This window comes from Marmota flaviventris, chromosome 6, assembly GCF_047511675.1.
Source record: "Marmota flaviventris isolate mMarFla1 chromosome 6, mMarFla1.hap1, whole genome shotgun sequence".
Lineage (NCBI taxonomy): Eukaryota > Metazoa > Chordata > Mammalia > Rodentia > Sciuridae > Marmota > Marmota flaviventris.
The window spans coordinates 94,176,645-94,195,129 of record NC_092503.1 but is presented as its reverse complement, the minus strand read 5'-3'; the positions used below and the strand labels follow the sequence as shown (position 1 = coordinate 94,195,129).

At 37.8% G+C, this 18,485-nt stretch overlaps 1 protein-coding gene and 1 non-coding gene across 2 annotated transcripts in view; one reads left to right on the top strand and one right to left on the bottom strand.

Moving 5' to 3' along the window:
• Positions 1–18,485, bottom strand: part of Eys (eyes shut homolog) — a 1,581,889-nt gene that overhangs the window by 158,781 nt on the left and 1,404,623 nt on the right.
• On the top strand, positions 8,240–8,346 carry LOC114095128 (U6 spliceosomal RNA). The gene has a single exon (XR_003583198.2). It is a non-coding gene; the product is annotated as a U6 spliceosomal RNA (small nuclear RNA).

Here is an 18,485-nt window from a genome sequence, read left to right as displayed (position 1 = left end):
AAATAGGAATGGACAGAAATGATATGAGAGATGTTCAGGAGGAAAAATGTCTCTTTATCTTGATGTTTGGTTTCTGGTTGGGCAATTGAGTAGATTTTGGTGCCATTTTGGAACTAAAGAATACACATTTAGAAAGTAGGGGTAGAATATAATGAGTTCATTGTTATGCATATTATCTGAAGCATCCACAGATGTGCTAAAAATGTGCTATGTAGAAATGTTATAAATATAAGCAGATTTTGATTAAAATTAAGAGAACCCATGGATGATAATGCTAGTTGGTAGAGGGAGAGAGATAACTGAAGGAGAGAAAACTTTGACTCCAATACCTTAAGTATTTAAAGTGCTAAACCAGCTATTTACTCTATAGTGAAACAAGGATGTTTGCACTAAAAATACTTACACATTGTATTTTTGTTATCACTAAATGGAAAGATATCATGTGTATAGTGACATGGTGTGGTAGAGTTGTTTTTACGTTTAAAGGAATACATAATCTCATAAGTGCAATTGCCATGGATTACATAATTATGAAATATCTGTTCTTCCTGAGGACATTTTGGTTAGCTTCTTGGGCACAGTCATGAAGATGAATGCTATGTCTATCAAGGACAAATGGCTGGACAAAAACCACCCAACTCATTTTCATGCATTTATTTAAAATGATTATGATGATGAGTCTTTATAAAATGAAACTTCTGGAAAGAGTGTTAGAAGGGACAGGATGCTAGGACAATAGGAGTCAACTGGAACAGTCCCAGACACCTGGGGGATGATCACCCTCTATTTCCCTTAGCCTATTGTTATTCCAAATGTATTAATTAAATGCAAAGATTTCTCATTTTAAACTAATTGTGAAGTAGAAAGGCTGTGATTTTATTTTAACTATTTAACAATTTTACCTATTTAATACAACTGTGGTATTATCATATTAGGGTTCAAATATACACATATTTAGGGTATGATCTTAGAGGGATATTTTGTGTTATGCTGATGAAACTGGGATACTAAGATTGGAGAACTGGAAACAGCATCCCTGACAAAGGAGCTACTGAAAATAAATCCCTTCTTCTCTGCCTTTGAAATAATGAGCTTCTTCCCCCCCACCTTTTTTTTTTCTTTTTTAATCCTAAAAAGAGTAATTTGAGTTTTAAAATACAAGAGATTGAAAGTGGCTTCAGGCCTTTTCAATTAAAAGTTTTAGTTTGGAACTTCTTTGCACCGGAAAAGACTGAATTTCTTCTTGGAGTCAGTTGATGTGACGTTAGAATGGACAGTGCTATTTCTTTGAAAACCCTGTACAATGGCCAGCCCTCATCAAAGGGAACTTCTGCTGGAGGCAAGCTTCTCAGCTCTGTGACCTTATGGATGGAGAAGGACAGTTTTAAAAGGCATTTATACCTAGTTAACACTTTTTTTTTTTTTTTTACACTCTATTAGATGTGACAATTTTCTTTTACGTTAAATGGATTAAAAAAGAAGAAGAAGAAGAACAGTCAACTTTCCCTGCTGTTTCAATAGTTTCAATTAGTTTCTTTCCCCTCAATTGCTCCATCAGATGGGCCAGATAAGATTTCACGATTTGGGGGATCATTTTAAGCTTCTTTTACAGCAGTTTGTTATTTTTAAAGCTCCAATGATTCACTATAAAATGCATCTCCATCTGCAGGAAGCAATTCCTAAATTGCTTTACTCAACAAATCCAAAACTGCTAGGCTCACTATTGCACAGAAATAGAACTGGCTTGGAAAGGGATTACCTATTGGGTTCAGAAAACCTCTTCTGAGACATGTCATGGCATCAAGCAGATCTCTGAATGCCAGAGAGAACTTCTATTTTCTTTTTTTATTTTAAAAGTAAGATTCATTTGAAGTTTTGTTTTATTGTTTTGAACTATTTTCTGGTTTTAAAAGTTACATTTTCTGGCAAGTAACATAGATGGGTTATAATGCAAACTTTCCAGTTCAAACTGAATAAAAAATTTCTAAGCAACTTAAAATGGTACTTGAACAGACACATTTGAATACATTTTTTTCTCAGAATTTATTCAATCTTCAGTTGAAATTCATTTCTGAACTCATGTTCCTTAAAGTTAATCCTTCTTATTTCCCACCCTGTGGCACATATATGCAAAATATTAGTCTTCAGCCTGAAGATGTTATTTCCATTAATCATATAGTTGAGTTGAAGTTTTGACATAAGTTTTATCTACATTAAAGAGCAAAAAGGGTAAGGAAATATTGACTTGTTTCAGTTGCTTTTAAATCTAATAAAAGTAAGAAAAAAGAAAAAGAAACCTGGGTCGAAAAACAGAACTTTAGTTATATCATTGCTATCCTTGGGACTTAGAAGTTTTACTATTCTACAGGATTTTTAAAGACAAGACACAACTTATATTATTAATACTATGTCAGCATTTTCCCAAACCCATTTAGCTTCTTGAACTAGAAAAAAGATACACACTGAAAAGAACCTGCAGCCACTTTCAACCCTCTGATATCTAAAATCAAGTAATCTCTTTTTAAAAAGAACAAAAGAACTAGCTACTCTGGAAGTTCTTCAGCAGTCATTTTATCCCCCCAAATAGTGTTAGTAACTGTCTCCATTCTCTTGGGAAGCCTGTAGGTATGAAGATCATGATGTATAAAACGGACTATTTAAGGGATACTACATCTTATTGCAAAAGATTTCACCGGAGTTTCCAGTAAATGGCTTTATACAAATATTTTTCAGGGATACAGCATTTTCTAAAGGCAGGACTATCATGTTGCATTTGATTTTGCACTGAAGTTCCTTAAAGATGTCCTATAAGCCTCCATGTGGGGAAAAGGGGAAGGCCTTTGACCCATTCTGCCATGCTTCAATCAGAGCTGGTTACTTTTATCTTCAGTCCTTCTCATCCATTCATCCACCCAACATTTACTGGACTTCTTCCCTAAGCCATGTTACTGCCAGGCACTGTAACCCTAGGGCGAATAAAATAGATATAGTCTCATTTTGCATTGTATTTGTAATCTGAATGAGGAAAATTAAGGAATTAAGTGGATAAATCTAAAATGACAAATTATGTTAAGTACTAAAAAAGAATATCACATGGTGCTGCAGAACACAGGAGGGCCTATTTTAAATGGGTGATCAAGGGAGCATTTTCAGTGGAATTAATAATTAAATTAAAAAGCAAGGAATTGGTGGGGAGTGAAACAGATCAAATTATATTATAACACATGTATGAATATGCCACAATGATACCCACTATTCTACATAATTAGCATGCATCAGTTACAAAAAAAAAAGAAGTGAGAAATTGGGCTAGGTGGATATTGGGGAGTGTTTCAAACAGGGAACTGTATGTGTGAAGGTCAGAATGTGCCAATGATAGGCTTCTCACAAGGTCCAGCAGAACAGAATCCCAATAATAGTGACTCTATAACCCTTTTCCCATTGGCTTTCCCCCTGTTTTCTTTTCTTTCTTTCTTTCTTTTTGTCCAATACTTGCTCCTTGTGATGATCACTGTCAATAAGTTGCTTGTGTCTGACCTTGTGCTACCATCTCTGCTTTCTTGCCAGGGAGCCAAAACTATGTCCCTGATCTCTGTTTTGTGAACCTTCTGTGTTTGGTTCCCAGTTAGGTCTTATGTGCTTTGCCTAGAAGTGTTTTTCCTCTTTGTATGATTTGCATAACTGAGGGCTCTTCCCTTGTTAAGTCTCAGACTACATGTTATCCCAAGAAGAGTCTGTCATCCTGTGTAGGCTCTGACTGCTCATCCTTAATTTCATAACTCTTAGTATATTTATTAAAACTGGTGACACTTGAAATGCTTTCATTTTTTACTAGTTTATTCAATTGCATATTGATGTGTTCATCTTCTATCTAGAGTGTGAACTCCACGAGAGCAGAATCCTTACTGTGTTCTGAGGAACCATGTTTGCCCAGCCCAGGACAGTAGCTGGCACACAATGCTTACCCAAGGAATATCTGTTAAAGGAATTAACAAATGAAACTATATGAAATAATAGGTGAAATAATAAACTACAGAGTATAATGTTTTTCTTTTAAGAAACAAGTTCCTAAAGTGTTCTTACTACTGAGGAGATACATGTGAAACTTCTATAATTAAATAAAAAACAGCCAAAGATATCTGAAGTTTCTCTTACAGAAAACTTTTCACTTATATTTAGTTTCAAAAATCTCCTGACTAGAGATTACCTTTTGTTACCTTTGCAACAGAGGGTGTGGGCTGTCAGGGGACCTAAAGCAGCCATGCAGAATGCTGGGAGTACTGTACATCCTGATCTGGGTTGTGGTTACTAGGGTGTACACACATGTATAAATTCATGGGGTGCACTTGAGATTGTGTGCTTTATTCTATGTTAAGTTATTCTTAAATATCTTATTTAAATAAACCTTGGTCTAGTTTGATTCTTGAGCAAAAATACGAACTAATTTTATAAGTTTTTAAAGGCTTCTTTCATGTCAAATTTACTTTTCAAACAGTCGATCAAATCCTGATTTTTGAAATCTTAAGTGGGTCAAATAGGAACACCTTGAACATATTTTTACATTTAATATCAAATACTCTTTATTAACATAATGAAAAAATGCCATGTAAATTCTTAGAACAGAGAAGTCTTCTTTTTTTTTTCCCTTGAGGATATTATTATTTTAAAATGTGACTTTGCTATAAAATATTACATATCAAATTGAAATACTTTATTAAAGATCATGGAAATGACATATCTTCAAGTTGTTTATTTTTGCATTAGTCCTATAAAAACGTTATATTGGCTACATGGAGCTCTTCCATTTTTATTGGATTTGTATTTGCCTCTCTTTCCATTTGGGTCTTATGCTAAATGACATAGCTAAATTAATACCAACTTATGTGTAGTTTATAAATGAAAATCTAATATCCTCCATTACCTTAATCAGGAATTATGTTTCATAAATAACAATTAAGTCTTTTTTGTAGTTCAGTAGTAATGCTTTTTTTCTGCAAGGTACTAAGTAATTCAATGGTATTAGGGTAGACCTCAATTCTGGACAAGTAGGCTGCTTCTTTTTGTGGTGTAGGTTGAAAAGCTGGATGTTCTCCAATTAAAAAATTTATGTCCATTGTCTCATGGCTGCTCCATGAGAATCAATCCTCTGTGCTTGACTCTTTTGGGGCAGAAAATTAGACATTCTTCTCATAATCTAAGGACGATTTCAGTGTCATCATCTTAATGACACAGTGGCCAGAAGTAATTTCTCTTTTCTTTGACATATTCATACTTTTGCTTATCCATTCAGGCATTCAAAAAATATTTATGAAGTCCTGACACAGGCCACAGGTTGGTCTTTAGGATAGAAAGACATAAAGCATGACTGTAACTTACCATGATTTTAGTCTCAATTAGTAGTTCTTAATTAGTTTTACAGATAAATTGCTAGGAAATTGACAAAAATACAGATTCAGCCAAATCTGCCTCTGCCCACCTGCTTGGGACCCAGGCCCAGGGTAGGCCTGGGTCTATCCCGCTACCAGCAGACACCCGCTGGAGCTCAGACTCTGGCACAGGACCGCCTCCGCAGACCTGCCAGGCCCAGGGTAGGTATTAGTCCACCACCCTACCTCACCTTCCTCCTGGGAACCCAGGCTTAACCTGCTTCCATCTTGGGACACTGCAGATATCGCCATAGCCTTCCCCATGCAGTAGCCTCTACCTTTTACAACAGACAGGGCCTAGAAGCAGCTGCATCTAAGGGCAGGCATCCCAAAGACAGTGTAAGCCCAACCCTTCAGACCCATCTCTAAAAGACCTGCACCCATCTTGGGACACCTCCAATGCTATCTTGAGTCACCACCTTTAGTTGCTGTAGCATACACTGAGGGACAGCTGCAGGGTCTGGAAGCCTAACATCAAGGTGAACAGATAATCTGCATGGATACCAGAAGATTATAGAGTAGAAACTGTAATATCTCAGATCCACACTGCAAGAAAGGAAGACACATAAACAATATGAAAAAAACAAGGGAGGAAAGTGCCCCAAACAAACCAGGATACAACAATAACAGAACCCATGGACAGCAAAGTTGATAAAATGTCAGAGAAGGAGTTCAGAAGGTTCATAATTAAAATGATCTATGAATTAAAGAATGACTTAAATGAGCAAATACAGGCAAAAATTGATCACTCCAACAAAGAGATAAGAGAGCAAATACAGGCAGCAAAAGATTACTTCAAGAAAGAGATAGATACTCTGGCAAAAAACAATTGAAATGAAGGAAACAATAAGCCAAATAAAAATCTCAATAGAAAGCATCACCAACAGACTAGATCACTTAGAGGACAGAACATCAGATAATGAAAAAAAGGGGGGGGGGTACAATCTGGAAAATAAAGTTGGCCACATAGTGAAGATAGTAAGAAACCATGAACAGAACATCCAAGAATTATGGATGTTATATATAGCATCAATAGACCATATCTAAGAGTTATTGGGATATAGGAAGGTGCAAAGTTCCAAACCAAAGGAATGCACAATCTCTTCAATGAGATGATATCAGAGAATTTCCCAAGCATGAAGAGTGAGTTGGAAAATCAAATACAATAGGTTTACAGGATGCCAAGTGTACAAAATTACAACAGATCCACACCAAGTCACATTATAATGAAAATGCCTAACATACAGAATAAGGATAGAATCTTAGAGGTTGCAAGAGAGAGGGACCATACCACATATAGGGGGAGACAAATTCCTATTTCAGCAGATTTTTCAACCCAGATCCTCAAAGCCAGGAGATCCTGCAACAACATATACCAAACTCCAAAAGAAAATGGATGTCAACCAAGAATTATATTCAGCAAAATTAAGCTTTAGATTTGATGATGAAATAAAAACAAAAGTTAAAAGAATTTACAAATAGAAAGCCTGCACTAAAGAATGTCCTCTGTGAAATATTCCATGAAGAGCAAATGAAAAAAAATGATGAAAATCAGCAGACAAAGGTATTACACTAAAAGAAAAACTAATCGAAGGGGAAACCAAGTAAAGTTAACAAAAATAAACAAAAATGGCTGGGAATACAAACCATGCCTCAATAATAACCCTGAATGTTAATGGCCTAAAGTCACCAATCAAAAGACATAGACTAGCAGACTGGATCAAAACAAAAAGACCCAACAATATGCTGCCTCCAAGAGACTCATTTCATAGAAAAAGACATCCACAGACTGAATGCGAAAGGTTGAGAAAAATAATACCACTCACATGGACTGTGGAAGCAAGCAGGGGTTTTTATCCTCATATTAAATAAAGTAGATTTCAAGCTAAAGTTAACCAAAAGAGATAAAGAAGGCCACTACATACTGCTCAAGGGAACCATACATCAACAAGACATAACAATTATAACTATATATACCCCTAATAATGGAGCATCTATGTTCATAAAACAAACTCTTCTCAAGTTCAAGAGTCAAATAGACCACAACACAATAATTCTGGGTAACTTTAACACACCTCTTTCACCACTGGGTAGATCTTTCAAACAAAAGGTGAACAAAGAAATTATAGAACTCAATAATACAATCAATAACTTAGCCTTAACTGACATATATAGAATAGTTCATCCTTCAATGAGCAAATACACATTCTTATCAGCAACATATGGATCCTTCTCTAAAATAGACCACATATTATGCCACAAAGCAACTCTTAGCAAATACAAAAAAGTAGAGATACTACCTTGCATTGTATCAGATCGTAATGGAATGAAACTAGAAAACAATGATAATATAAAAAATAAAAGCTAATTCCAACACCTGGAGAGTAAATAATACACTACTGAATGAACAATGGATTGCAGAAGACATCAAGGAGGAGATTTAAAAATTTGTAGAGGTAAATGAGAACACAGATACAACATCTCTGGGATACTATGAAGGCAGTACTAATAGGAAAGTTCATTGCATGGAGTTAATTCCTTAAAAGAAGAAAAATTCAACAACAACAACAACAAAAATGACCCAACATTGCATCTCAAAGCCCTAGAAAAAGAACAAACCAACAAAAAAATTAGTAGAATACAGGAGATAATTAAAATCAGAGAGCTGGGGATGTGGCTCAAGCGATAGCATGCTCGCCTGGAATGCGTGTGGCCCGGGTTCGATCCTCAGCACCACATACAAACAAAGATGTTGTGTCTGGCGAAAACTAAAAAGAAAATACATATTAATAAATTCTCTCTCTCTCTCTCTTGTGCTCGGTTCGGCAGGACATATACTAAAATTGGAACGATACAGAGAAGATTAGCATGGCCCCTGCGCAAGGATGACACGCAAATTCGTGAAGCGTTCCATATTTTTTTCATGGAGTTCATTCCTTAAAAGAAGGAAAAGCCAACAAATAAATGACCTCACACTACACCTTGAAGCCTTAGAAAAAGAAGAACAAATCAGCAGCAAATACAGTAGAAGGCAAGAAATAATTAAAATCAGAGCTGAAATCAATGAAATCGAAATAAAAGAAACAATAGAAAAAATTGACAAAACTAAAAGTTGGTTCTTTGAAAAAATAAATAAGATTTATAGACCACTAGCCACGCTAACAAAGAGAAGAAGAGAGAGAGCTCAAATCACTAGCTTATGGGATGAAAAGGGCAACATCACAACAGACAATTCAGAAATACAGAAGATAATTAGAAATTATTTTGAAACCCTATACTCTAATAAAATAGAGGATAGTGAAGGCATCGATAAATTCCTTAAGACATATGAACTACCCAGATTGAGTCAGGATGATATAAACAACCTAAACAGACCAATATCAAGTGAGGAAATAGAATAAGCCATCAAAAGACTACCAACCAAGAAAAGCCCAGGACCAGACAGATATACAGCAGAGTTTTACAAGAACTTTAAAGAAGAACTAATACCAATACTCTACAATCTATTTCAGGAGATAGAAAAAGAGGGAGTACTTCCAAATTCATTCTATGAGGCCAATATCATCCTGATTCCCAAACCAGATAAAGACACCTCAAAGAAAGAAAACTACAGACCAATATCCCTAATGAATTTAGATGCAAAAATCCTCAATAAAATTCTGGCAAATTGGATACAAAAACATATCAAAAAGATTGTGTACCATGACCAAGTGGGATTCATCCCTGGGATGCAAGCCTGGTTCAATATACGGAAATCAATAAATGTAATTCACCACATCAATAGACTTAAAGATAAGAACCATATGATCATTTTGATAGATGCTGAAAAAGCATTCGACAAAATACAGCATCCCTTTATGTCCAAAACTCTAGAAAAATTAGGGATAACAGGAAATTACCTCAAAATGGCAAAAGCTACATACTCTAAGCCTCATGCCAGCATCATTCTAAATGGAGAAAAATTGAAGGCATTCCCTCTAAAATCTGGAACAAGACAGGGATGTCCTCTCTCACCACTTCTATTCAACATAGTTCTTGAAACACTAGCCAGAACAATTAGACAGACGAAAGAAATTAAAGGCATAAATATAGGAAAAGAAGAACTTAAATTAGCACTATTTGCTGATGACATGATCCTATACCTAGCAGACCCAGAAAATTCAACCAAGAAACTTCTAGAACTAGTAGATGAATTCAGCAACGTGGCAGGATATAAAATCAATACCAATAAATCAAAGGCATTCCTGTATATCAGTGACAAATTCTCTGAAATGGAAATGAGGACAACTACTCCATTCACAATATCCTCAAAAAGACAAAACAAAACAAAACAAAACAAAACAAAAACCCTGGGAATCAACTTAACAAAAGAGGTGAAAGAGCTATACAATGAAAACTACAGAACCCTGAAGAAAGAAATAGAAGAAGACCTTAGAAGATGGAAGGATTTACCTTGCTCATGGATTGGTAGAATTAATATTATTAAGATGGCCATACTACCAAAAGCACTTTACAGGTTCAATGCAATTCCCATCAAAATCCCAATGACATTCCTTGCAGAAATGGAAAAAGCAATCATGAAATTCATCTGGAAAAACAAGAGACCCAGAATAGCTAAAGTAATTCTAAGCAGGAAGAGTGAAATTGGTGGTATTGCAATTCCAGATTTTAAACTATACTATAAAGCAATAGTAACAAAAACAGCATGGTACTGGCACCAAAACAGGCTGGTAGACCAATGGTACAAAATAGAGGACACAGAGACAAATCCACAAAATTAAAACTACCTTATATTAGACAAAGATGCTAAAACCATGCAATGGAGAAAGGATAGCATCTTCAACAAATGGTGCTGGGAGAACTGGAAATCCATATGCAACAAAATGAAATTGAATCCCTTTCTCTCACCATGCACAAAAGTCAACTCAAAATGGATCAAGGAGCTAGGAATCAGACCAGAGACTGCGTCTAATAGAAGATAAAGTTGGTCCTAATCTTCATCACGTGGGGGCAGGCCCCAAATTTCTTAATAAGACACCTATAGCACAAGAGTTAAAACCAAGAATCAACAAATGGGACAAATTCAAACTAAAAAGATTTTTCTCATCAAGAGAAATAATATGTGAGGTGAATAGGGAGCCTATATTCTGGGAACAAATTTTTACCCCTCAAACATCAGATAGAGCTCTAATCTCTAGAGTATACAAAGAACTCAAAAAGTTAAACAACAAAAAAGCAAATAACCCAATCAACAAATGGACCAAGGACTTGAACAGAAACTTCTCAGAAGAGGATATACAATCAATCAACAAATACATGAAAAAATGCTCACCATCTCTAGCATTCAGAGAAATGCAAATTAAAAGTACTCTAAGATAGCATCTCACCCCAATAAGAATGGCAGCCATTATGAAGTCAAACAACAATAAGTGCTGGCGAGGATGCGGGGAAAAAGTTACACTCATACATTGCTGGTGGGACTGCAAATTGGTGCAGCCAATTTGGAAAGCAGAATGGAGATTCCTTGGAAAGCTGGGAATGGAACCACCATTTGACCCAGCTATTCCCCTTCTAGGACTATACCCAAAAGACCTAAGAAGAGCATACTATAGGGACACAGCCCCATCAATATTTATAGCAGCACAATTCACAATAGTTAGAATGTGGAACCAACCTAGATGCCCTTCAATAGATGAATGGATTAAAAAAATGTGGCATTTATACACAATGGAATATTACTCAGCACTAAAAAATAATAAAATCATGGCATTTGCAGGCAAATGGATGGCATTAGAGCAGATTATGCTAAGTGAAGTTAGCCAATCCCTAAAAAACAAATGCTGAATGTCTTCTCTGATATAAGGGGGGTGATTCAAAATGGGATAGGGAGGAAGAGCATGAGAAGAAGACTACCACTAAATAGGGAAGAGAGGTGGGAGGGAAAAAGAGGGAGAAGGGGAGTTGCACAGAAGATGGAAGGAGAACCTCATTGTTATACAGCATACATATATGATGTTGTAATGAGAAAAAGAAAAAGAATGTGTGTCACATTAGATTGGATAGAGAGAAAGGATGGGAGAGGAGGGGAGGAGTAGAGGGGATAGGAAGGACAGCAGAACAGACAATATGCTTGATGTATGTACATTTAATGTATGTATTATATGTCAAAATACATTCTGCTGTCATGTATGACTAAAAAAAATAAATAAAAATTTTAAAAATTCAGAGCTAAAATCAATGAAATTGAAACAAGGGGCTGGGCTTGTGGCTCAGTGGTAGAGCACTCGCCTAGCACATGTAAGATGCTGGGTTTGATCCTCAGTACCACATAGAAATAAATAAATAAAATAAAGGTATTGTGTCCAACTACAACTAAAACAATTTTTTTTTAAAAAAAGTAAAGAAGCAATTGAAAAAATTCACAAAACAAAAAGTTGGTTCTTTGAAAAAATAAATAAAACTGACAGACCCTTAGCCATGCTAACAAAGAGGAGAGAGAAAGTTCAAATTACTAACATATGTGATGAAAAAGGAAATATCAAAACAGATACTACAGAAATATAGAAGATAATTAGAAATTACTTTGAAAACTTGTACTCCAAGAAAATAGAAAATATTGAAGGCATCGACAAATTTCTAGAGCCATGATGTTTTGCTCAAACTGAATCAGGATGATATACAAAAGTTAAACAGATCGATTTCAAGCAATGAAATAGAGGACGCCATCAGAAGCCTACCAACCAAGAAAAGCCCAGGACCAAATGGATACACAGCTGAGTTCTACAAGACCTTCAAAGAAGTACTAATACCAATACTCCTCAAGTTATTTTATGAAATAGAAAAAGAGGGAACACTTCCAAACTCATTCTATGAGGCCAGTATCACCCTGATTCCAAAACCAGGCAAAGACACATCAAAGAAAGAAAACTTCAGACCAATATCTCTAATAAACATAGATGCAAAAATTCTCAATAAAACTCTGGCAAATCAAATACAAAAACATATCAAAATGATCATGCACCACAATCAAGTTGGGTTCATCCCAGTGATGTAAGGTTGGTTCAACATACAGAAATCAATAAATGTAATTTATCACATCAACAGACTTAAAGATAAGAATCATATGTTTGTCTCAATAAATGCAGAAAAGCCTTCAACAAAATACAGCACCTCTTCATGTTCAAAACAACTGGGGAGAGGGGATCCAACATGGCGGTGAGAGGGGAGGCAGCGCTTTCAGTACCTCCTCAACAACGGGGTCAGAGAGACGCATGGATACGCTTAGATTCGACCTGCTGAGAAACTCCTAGCAAAATTCCACTAAAGAGAGACCGGCCGGGAATCGGTAGGATTTTTGGAGGTGACAGTTTGCGCTAGACGAGTGAATCTCTGCCACGCAGCGCAGAGGTCCAGACCCGCCAGCCGCTGCCTGCGCGACTCGGCGACTGTCGGCTGCCAGCACGCGGCCCCCGCGTCAGGGCGGATAGCCTCTGAGGCGCAGTGCAGAAGGAGCGGTGCAGGGACTCTAGGAAGAGGTCTCTCGCCAAGCCTTCATGAAATAGCGAACCGGGAGCTGAAACCAACCAGAGACAGACCAGTCCCACCCCTCCCTTCGGAGACTCCGGCAAGGAGCCTGGGGCCCGCCATAGCAGAGAGGTGACATCACCAGAGTTCCGCCGACAGAATTCCTTCCCAGCGGAATCCACGTTAGCAGGTGTGTGACTCCCACCCCCTCCAGATACAAGCAGCCAGGAAACCTCGGGAATCTCTCCGGGGGCGTGTCTGTAGGGAAGCAGAGGGGATTCCAGATCCCCACCTCCCCTTAACACCAGTGGTGACACCCAAGATCTTAGCCGCCAGTTTCTGGGGGCGTGCCCACCAAAGGGGTCCGGAAAAATTAAACTGTTGGTTCCCAGATCCTTGAGGAACCGCCTCTGGTGAACAGGACCTGGCTGGATGGCTGGGAGGAGGAACAGGGGGAGGGGCCGGATAAGTGAAAGGGCTCTGGACTAACAGGATTGAGAGACTCCCAGGAGCCACCGTACAGGGATTTCTGTCAGCACATAGAGGGCAGAAGCTCGGCTCAGAGGGCACAGCTCCGCCTATTGGAAGAGAAGAAAATGGGATTCAGCCATAGAACAGGGGATGCCAGCATGGCAGAGATCTGATGTCATCGGAGAGTGGCCGAGGAGAGAACTTCATCGGTGCCAGCGGCGACGGAAACAGTTGGTCCCCTGGTAGGGAGGGTGAGTCACAGATACCCGAGTCTCTCTTGCTTTGTCGTTGAGCCAGAGGGGAGGAGCGGGGCCGCCGCCCACGCCCGCAAGGTAGGCAGACCTGCGACCAACCTGCAGATCAGGCCCAGCGGTCTGCAGGCGTGGTAGGAGGGGCAGGGCAGAGCCGCCGCCCGCTCCGGCAAGGTAAGCAGACCTGCGACAGACCGGCGGATCAGGCCCAGCGGCCTGCCAGCGTGGTACACACTTCACCCCAAGTGGAGTAGGGGCAGAGCAGAGCCTGTGTGGTGGTCAAGTGACCCCAATTGGAGTGGGGGCGGAGCAGAACTGACACCCGTGCCCGCAAGGTGGGCAGACCGGCGACCAACCTGTAGATCAGGCCTAGCGGTCCCCGGGCGTGGTAGGAGGGGCAGGGCAGAGCCTTCGCCTCCACCTGCAAGGTAGGCAGACCTGTGACAGAACGGCGGATCAGGCCCAGGGATCCGCGGGCGTGGTAGACACCTCACACCAATTGGAGGAGGGGCAGAGCAGAGCCCCCGCCCGCACCTGCAAGGGAGACTTTTCAACTATACAAGAGCAATATAAATATATAGGGGGGGGGGGAAATTTCAAAAACACAACAGTTTCACCAAGAAGAAAGAAACGCAAGCAGTATGAAAGGACAAGGAAAGAAAGGACTATAAGCAATGCAGGTCAACTCAACTTTAGAAGAGGTAACAGCTGCAGCAGATGGAATGTCAGATAAAGAATTCAGGATATACATGCTTCAGATGATCTGGAGTATCAAGGAAGACATTAGACAGCAAAATCAGACAATGAAAGATCACTTCGACAATGAATTACACAAACAAATCCAGGAAGCAAAGGATCAACTATACAGGGAGATAGAGGTTATAAAAAACAAACAAACAGAAATCCTAGAAATGCAGGAAGCAATAAACCAACTTAAAAACTCAATGGAGAATACTACCAGCAGAGTAGAACACTTAGAAGATAGAACATCAGACAATGAAGACAAAGTATTTCAACTGGAAAAGAACATAGACAGCTCAGCAAGACTGTTAAGAAACCATGAGCACAACATCCAAGAAATATGGGATAACATTAAGAGACCAAACTTAAGAGTCATTGAGATACAGGAAGGTATAGAGGTCCAAACCAAAGGAATGAGCAATATATTCAATGAAATAATATGAGAAAACTTCCCAGACTTGAAGAATGAGACAGAATCCCAAATCCTAGAAGCCTACAGGACGCCGAATGTGCAAAATCATATGAGATCCACACCTAGACACATTATAATGAAGATGCCCAACATACAGAATAAGGAGAGAATTTTAAAAGCTACAAGAGAAAGGAAGCAGATTACATTTAGGGGAAAGCCAATCAGGATAACAGCTGATCTTTCAACACAGACTCTGAAAGCTAGAAGATCCTGGAATAACATATTTCAAACACTGAAAGAAAATGGGTTCCAACCAAGAATTGTGTATCCAGCGAAATTAAGCTTCAGGATGGAAGATGAAATTAAAACCTTCCACGATAAACAAAAGTTAAAAGAATTTGCAGCTAGAAAACCATCTCTTCAGAACATCCTCGGCAAAACATTACAGGAAGAGGAAATGGAAAATAACAAAAAACCAACAGTAGGAGGTAGGACAGTAAAGGGGGCGAAAATAATCAAAGAGGAAAACAAACCATGTTTAGTAACAGAAATAAACAAATATGGCTGGAAGAACAACACATATCTCAATAATAACCCTAAATGTTAATGGCTTAAACTCACCAATTAAGAGACACAGGCTAGTAGAATGGATCACAAAACAAGACCCAACAATATGCTGCCTACAGGAGAAGCATTTGCTAGGAAAAGACATACATAGGCTGAAGGTGAAAGGTTGGGAAAAATCATATCACTCATGTGGACTTCGGAAACAAGCAGGAGTGTCCATACTCATATCAAATAAAATAGATTTCAAGCCAAAGTTAATCAAAAGGGATAAAGAGGGACACTACATACTGCTTAAGGGAACCATACAACAACAAGACATAACAATCATAAATATATATGCCCCAAACAATGGTGCAGCTATGTTCATCAAACAAACTCTTCTCAAGTTCAAGAATCTAATAGACCACCATACAATAATCATGGGAGACTTCAACACACCTCTCTCGCCACTGGACAGATCTTCCAAACAAAAGTTGAATAAGGAAACTATAGAACTCAATAACACAATTAATAACCTAGACTTAATTGACATATATAGAATATACCACACAACATCAAGCAGTTACACTTTTTTCTCAGCAGCACATGGATCCTTCCCAAAAATAGATCATATATTATGTCACAGGGCAACTCTTAGACAATATAAAGGAGTAGAGATAATACCATGCATCCTATCTGATCATAATGGAATGAAACTGAAAATCAACGATAAAAGAAGAAAGGAAAAAGCATACATCACTTGGAGAATAAACAATAGGTTACTGAATGATCAATGGGTTATAGAAGACATCAAGGAGGAAATTAAAAAATTCTTAGAGATAAATGAAAACACAGACACAACATATCGGAATCTATGGGACACATTGAAAGCAGTTCTAAGAGGAAAATTCATTGCTTGGAGTTCATTCCTTAAAAAAAGAAAAAACCAACAAATAAATGATCTCATACTTCATCTCAAAATCCTAGAAAAAGAAGAGCAAAACAACAGCAAAAGAAGTAGAAGGCAAGAAATAATTAAAATCAGAGCTGAAATTAATGAAATAGAAACAAAAGAAACAATTGAAAAAATTGACAAAACTAAAAGTTGGTTCTTTGAAAAAATAAACAAAATCGACAGACCCTTAGCGATGCTAGCGAAGAGAAGAAGAGAGAGAACTCAAATTACTAGCATACGGGATGAAAAAGGCAATATCACAACAGACACTTCAGAAATACAGAAGATAATCAAAAATTATTTTGAATCCTTATACTCCAATAAATTAGAAGATAGTGAAGGCATAGATAAATTTCTTAAGTCATATGATCTGCCCAGATTGAGTCAGGAGGATATAGACAACCTAAACAGACCAATATCAATCGAGGAAATAGAAGAAACCATCAAAAGACTACCAACTAAGAAAAGCCCAGGACCGGATGGGTATACAGCAGAGTTTTACAAAACCTTTAAAGAGGAACTAATACCAATACTTTTAAAGCTACTTCAGGAAATAGAAAAAGAGGGAGAACTTCCAAATTCATTCTACAAGGCCAACATCACCCTGATACCTAAACCAGACAAAGACACTTCAAAGAAAGAAAACTTCAGACCAATATCTCTAATGAACCTAGATGCAAAAATCCTCAATAAAATTCTGGCGAATCGGATACAAAAACATATCAAAAAAATTGTGCACCATGATCAAGTAGGATTCATCCCTGGGATGCAAGGCTGGTTCAATATACAGAAATCAATAAATGTTATTCACCACATCAATAGACTTAAAAATAAGAACCATATGATCATCTTGATAGATGCGGAAAAAGCATTCGACAAAGTACAGCGTCCCTTTATGTTCAAAACTCTAGAAAAACTAGGGATAACAGGAACATACCTCAATATTGTAAAAGCAATCTATGCTAAGCCTCAGGCTAGCATCATTCTGAATGGAGAAAAATTGAAGGCATTCCCTCTAAAATCTGGAACAAGACAGGGATGCCCTCTTTCACCACTTCTGTTCAACATAGTTCTCGAAACGCTGGCCAGAGCAATTAGACAGACGAAAGAAATTAAAGGCATAAAAATAGGAAAAGAAGAACTTAAATTATCACTATTTGCAGATGATATGATTCTATACCTAGCAGACCCAAAAGGCTCTACAAAGAAACTATTAGAGCTAATAAATGAATTCAGCAAAGTGGCAGGATATAAAATCAACACGCATAAATCAAAGGCATTCCTGTATATCAGCGATAAATCCTCTGAAATGGAAATGAGGACAACCACTCCATTCACAATATCTTCAAAAAAAATAAAATACTTGGGAATCAACCTAACAAAAGAGGTGAAAGACTTATACAATGAAAACTACAGAACCCTAAAGAGAGAAATAGAAGAAGATCTTAGAAGATGGAAAAATATACCCTGTTCATGGATAGGCAGAACTAACATCATCAAAATGGCGATATTACCAAAAGTTCTCTATAGGTTTAATGCAATGCCAATCAAAATCCCAACGGCATTTCTTGTAGAAATAGAGAAAGCAATCATGAAATTCATATGGAAAAATAAAAGACCCAGAATAGCAAAAACAATGCTAAGCAGGAAGTGTGAATCAGGCGGTATAGCGATACCAGACTTCAAACTATACTACAGACCAAAAACAGCATGGTACTGGTACCAAAACAGGCAGGTGGACCAATGGTACAGAATAGAGGACACAGAAACCAATCCACAAAACTACAACTATCTTATAAAGGGGCTAAAAGCATGCAATGGAGGAAGGATAGCATCTTCAACAAATGGTGCTGGGAAAACTGGAAATCCATATGCAACAAAATGAAACTGAATTCCTTTCTCTCGCCATGCACAAAAGTGAATTCAAAATGGATCAAGGAGCTTGATATCAAATCAGAGACATGAAGTCTGATAGAAGAAAAAGTTGGCTACGATCTACATACTGTGGGGTCGGGCTCCAAATTCCTCAATAGGACACCCATAGCACAAAAGTTAATAACTAGAATCAACAAATGGGACTTACTCAAACTAAAAAGTTTTTTCTCAGCTAAAGAAACAATAAGAGAGGTAAATAGAGAGCCTACATCCTGGGAACAAAT